The sequence below is a fragment of the Hevea brasiliensis genome, chromosome 18 (genome assembly GCF_030052815.1).
Source record: "Hevea brasiliensis isolate MT/VB/25A 57/8 chromosome 18, ASM3005281v1, whole genome shotgun sequence".
NCBI lineage: Eukaryota > Viridiplantae > Streptophyta > Magnoliopsida > Malpighiales > Euphorbiaceae > Hevea > Hevea brasiliensis.
Window position 1 is genome coordinate 10525634 of NC_079510.1, and position 6000 is coordinate 10531633.

Consider the following 6000-nt stretch of genomic DNA (forward strand, 5'->3'; position numbering starts at 1 on the left):
GAAAGTTTAAGATATAATTTTATCTTTCTGCTAAACAAAGAGTTGTGAGTTATTCTCTAAAGAAAAAAGTTTCGGTAAGAGAATAATAAAGGATGGAAGATGAAATTGGATGAAGAATCATTAAACAACAGATTAAATGAATGTAAATCCTTACAGTAATGAGCTTATACCTATTAGTAATGTTACCATTATAGTACCTTAAAGTTAATTTCTATTGTAGAGATATAGAATTCTACATATTAATGTACAAAAGTTGTCCATTTATGTAGAAATTGATCATAGAGATGATCATACATTAATGAAAAAAATTATATTTGATATAAGTTTGTTTCATTAATGGTAAAAGCCATAAGATCCAAAATGAATTTAATCATTAAGAACTATATTTATGTTCTTGTAAACTTTCCTATGGGTATGGTACCTAGTGGGAGCTTAAAAGGTTTCTTAAGAACTAAATAAGTTCTAAATGAATCGGTAAAGACCTGTAAAACAAAGCTGATTATGAAAGGAGTGATTTGTAATTTGTTGAGGGTTTCCCTTCCCGGCCAAAAGTACCTCCCATGGTGGAGTAGCTAGGTTGAATGAATCCTCTGTTGTGTTGCAGCCATTGGAAGATTAAAAGAAGAAAAAAGAGTGAAAAAAGGGAAATAAATAAAGATTTACCTTAAACACTTGACGATAAGGAAAAGCGAGACAAGGCCTCCAGCGAGAGAAATAAGAACATAGAGAAAGTGAGAAAAAGGCAGTAGCAAAAAGATATGAAAATGAAAAAGGTTTTAGCATATGATATATATAGCAAAAGCCTTAAATGCAAAAACTCCTCGAAACACTAAAATGACACTTGGTTGTCACACTGATATTATTGAGAACTCATCTCTCCAAGCGATAAGACATTTCAAAACTTTTCAAATGCCTCCTATCTCTTGATGACACCTAAGCAATAGGTGAAGGAGATAATCAACACGAAATAGCAAATATCACCAAGCCTAAAGACTTGGGTACTCGTAGGGGACTAATAATATTATAATTACTAAAATAGTCTTAACGGCCAAGGAACGGGCAACCGAATAACAGGTAACCCTGATATCCGGACACTCTCGAAGAAGAAAGTTACTTGCCCAACTATATCAGCGATACTCAAATCACTTCCAAGGATAAGGATCCAAAGATATCCACTATAATCAGAATCACACTCGTTAAAGGACTCAATCAGCAAAGTAGACTCCTAATTCTACTCAACCATAGAACTCTTAATCCTAATAGGAGTCTATCTTAAAGGCTTATATAAGGGTCATCACATAGGCATAATATCTAGTTTTCCATTCATCTTATTATCTAGTTCACATTACTGACTTAGACATTGGAGCAGTGGTCATCTAACCTACCGAGGGCTCTTTTTTTCTTATAGATTTTATCCAATATCCATTACTCGCCAGAGAGGAGAACAACATCATAAATGTTTCGAAAATCAAAGTTTTCTATCAAAAGTTATAAGGTTTTGAAGTGTCCTTAGTTTGATTTTTGGCCTCCTACTTTTGGTGCCAATTCATTTTTTCCTGTAAGGTAAAGAGCCTTATCATGCAACTTCAGCTGCCACCGTTTAGTTTTTTAAAAGTCTTCCGATTTAACTCTTATGGCTCAATAGCCAAAATTTTATGAATGGGCAGCCAAACTTGGGTATTTTAAGAACGCTACAATGGCTATTTTTGACATGTAACTGCTTTTTTTGCTAGGAATGGACCCCAGTGGTCATATTTTAGTTAGAACTATAAATGAGGGTGTTTATGATCTGAAAAAGGTTAGAGAAACATCCTATTGTGATTTTATTAAGTTTAAACAATTTTCACTCTTGAGCAAAGCGATTAATTGATTGTGATTCCTTCAAGAGCATTGACTTTGCAAAAATACCCATGATAATTTATTAATATGATAATAAAAGATCAATTTTATTTTGTTTTAATTGGCAATAAAAATTAAATTAATCAATATATTTGTAAATTTTAATTAACAGAATCCTAAAATAGGAATTCTAATAGAATTTCAAAGTCATTTATTATAATTGAGTAGGTTTATTTATTATTATTTTTTAAATTTATAATACATATCATAGATGATGAATATAAAAAAACATATTAAAATTTAAGAAAGGGATGTTTTGCTTAAAAAAGGAAATTATATTTAAATAATATGTATTTGTTCTTTTTTAATGGTAAAAATGAAATATCTAACTATCAAAATATTTATATTTTTTTGTAAGATTATATTTCAAAGAGTGCTAGCAATTTTTTAGTATTTTTTTATTCATAATTGGTTCAAATATACATGTTGAAATAAATTTTAATTTTAATTTATAATTTTACTTATAAGATAATATAAATCAATTCCTAATCATTTGACAAAAAAAAATTTATAGTATTCTCAATAAAGTGTTTGTGGCTTTCTCTTTTCATTTTTTGGATATATATTTGAAGAATTATAATAATTAAAAGTTATACTTTCATAATGATTAAAACTTTTAATTTTTCATTAATTAATTTTTTTTTCAAAATGTCAATATGATAATTATATTTGTATATTGTTTTAATAAATTATATAGAATCACTTGTGTTATATATTTGAAAATAAAGTATTATTGAATAATAATTATATTTTAAATCAAAATTATTATTTCTAAAATTTTAATTAAAAATAGTAAAAACACATGAGTTAAAAATAATAAGATGCATGTGCAACGCACGTGTAAAAAAAAAAAACTAATCTCCCAAATGCTTGAACATGTAATTAACTGACTTAATGGTTAATTTGGTAATTACAAGAAGTTTTAGAGGTAGGTAGAGAAAGACAAGAGAGTAGTGTGTGAAAGAAGGGAAAAAAAAGTTATTGGAAAAGTTCAAGCAACTTGACCATTTCTCTCTCAAAAGATGCTAGCATTCTTTCTCTCTTGCCTTTGAAAAAAAAAAAATCTAGCTCTCTTGCCCTCTAAATAAGCTCAAAATCAAGTTTCGTGCTAAATAAGGACATAATTTTCTAACTAAGGTTAAATAGACTATTTTTTTGCCAAAAAAAATTAAATGATTATTTTCTTTGATTTTTAATAATAAAATATTGAAAATAGTGATTTTGATATTAAATAATTTTTGTTTATTATGTTCTTCGATTCTTTTCATTTTAAATTTTGTTTTAATAAAAAATAATATATAATTTTAATATTCATAAATTGAGAAAAATAATATTTTATTAATTGAGGTTTAATTTGACTTTAATTAAAAAGTACATAATTTTTTTTTTCATTTTAAATTTCTAAAATTTTAATTTTTTTTTCCATTATGTTCTTTTTTACATTTGATATTTGAGAAACCCAATAAAAATATAATTCATACTGGCCTTGGGCCTACTTATGCAAATCGTTTCCTCACTGTATTCACTATTTACATTGGTCAATGGTCACCCTTCTAGTTTCTCATCTCCAAGTGTATAAGATACAATAGGGGGATAATATATTTGAAAGAATAGTATAAAGAAATTAATTTATGTTCTCAAGAATGTTCGGTGATTGAAAGGTGAATTTTTGACGGTTGAATATGCCATGCAACGTATATGCTACTATTTATGTACTTAGGTCACCGAAAGTTTACTTTTGACCATCAAAGCTGCAAAACACAACATATAATTCTCAGTTTATGTTTGCCAACTTTGAAACCTAAAACATCAAACCAAATCCCATCTTTCTTCTCAAGTTATCATACATTGTTGCAATTATAAATAACTTAACTAAACCTCATTTATCTTAAATTTATGAATCTCCCATTAAGTTTACCCAAAACTCTAACTTACACCAATTCTAACTAAACCCTCATTTACGCTTCCCCTGCTCCTAAAAAGACAATGAGAAAGTAAAAAAGAGATTGTAGAGAACATAAATGCTTACCCAGAAGCCTTAAGGTTTATTAGAACAAAGATCTCTATTCTAGTTCTTTGAATCTTTGATGTAAAATAGGAAGAGAGAGGAGGTTTAAACCCTTGATGAAGTTTGTGGGGAGTTTATACATGTTAGAATAATTTAGAGTAAGGGATTTATAGGAAAAGAGGAAAACAAAAGAGGAGCAGTGGGAAGGAGAATGTGGTTAGGCATTAATGAAGCAAAGATCAATAATTGAAATGAAGTGGCATTCATTATTTATATGCCTATAGAAGGACTTTTGGCAACCAAAGTTTTGTCCTTCGGCAGTTAAAGTTACTTATCACAACAACTCACGCTTAATTAATTTATTATACACTCTCATCACTAAAACTCAACCACCCCAACCCCCTCTCTCCCCCCCCCCCCCCCAACCCCCGCCCCGCGGCCCTAACTAGGCGTTTGACGAATATTCTGACTCCGGACACATATTTTGTTTAGCCTCGACGACAGTATTACATTCTACACATGTTTTGTCTAGCCTCGATGACAGTATTGCATTCTTCTTCTTCTTCTTTTTCCCATGACTACTAAAATCTCTCTCTAATCTTTAGTCCATCATTTCATGTAAGGAATCAGAGAATTTGGAGACCTATAAGAAAAAAAAATAATGCGAAAAGAGTTAATTTATAACCCAAAAGAAAAAATATATTCCTCTTGTGACTGCTATTTCCTTTCGCTTTCCTTTAGGGGTTTAGTGTAACAACCCAAATCTGGACCATTATCGGCGCTAGAGCACTAGGAGGCATAAAGCCATTAGAACCTATAGCAAGCCTAACCTTGACCATTCCTTTAGCTCTTTTATAATATATCTTTATAAGTATATCTTTATAAAAATTGTCATTACATTACTATGTTTGGCTACAAAATGAAAATATAAGTAATGTAATGATAATTTTTATTTTAATATTTAATTTATTTATGGTTTTAATAATAAATGGTAATAATTACAGTGATTAGTGGTTGAGTGTTAGTGATAGCTAAGGTTGTAGGGATGGTAGTAGTAATGGTGGTGGCTAAGTGGTGGTGGTAATGGCGGTGGCGATGATAATGGTAACCGGGTGAGATTGATGGTGGTAGTGGTGGTAGGGTGGGGTAGTGTTGGTGGTAGTCGCTATGTGGTGGTGGTGGTAGCGGTAGTGGCTAAGTAGTGGTGACGGTGGTCAAGGGGTAGTGGTGGTGGCAAAGACAGTGGTTAAGTGGTGGTGATGGTGATAGCGACAATGGTGGCAGGTAGTCATGGTGGTGATAATGTTGAGAATAAATGAAAAAAAAAAAATAAAAAATAAGTAATCATGATTACATCCATTTTTTTGTGTAATTATCATTATATTACTTTAAGTGTAATTAACTATATTATGTAATTGGCATTCCATTACATCAAATTTTTTCTAAACAAGGCAATCAAGTGTGCAATATAATTATGATTACATTACAACTTTGATTACATCATATCAAACTTGATCGTTTCATTTATCATTCTCTAAATTACTACAGATTTCACTTTCGTTTCATGGAGCTCATTTCATAGGGCCTGGGTAAGACTTTCCATCATTTTTCATTCACATTATTTCCTTTAAAGCTATAATTTCTGTAAATGGGTCTTTTTATTCTCTCGTGCTTTTAATCATTACTTTTAAAAATAAATGGTTTCTTAGTAAATCTCTTAAATATACTCTTTACAAGTGTACAGTTGCAAGCGTAGTGTCAAAATAGTCAACATTATACATTTCTCAAAATAGCTCCACCAATAATGGTACAAAATATATAGACTTGATCGTATCAAACCTAGGAGCTTATTGATAAAAAATATGCTGATTATTACCTTTATTCATGTCCCTGAAAGGGGTAAATAAAAAAAGGGGAGTAAGTAGAGAATTACATGGGGAAGGAAAACATATTATTAAAATACAATTCAAGCATGTGGATGCATCATTTACATGAATGGTTTCACAAAACAAATAATTCATAACAAGGTAGCTATATCATCCAAGGTTCCTCTTTCCCTTTACTTTCATATCATATCATATCATATCATATCA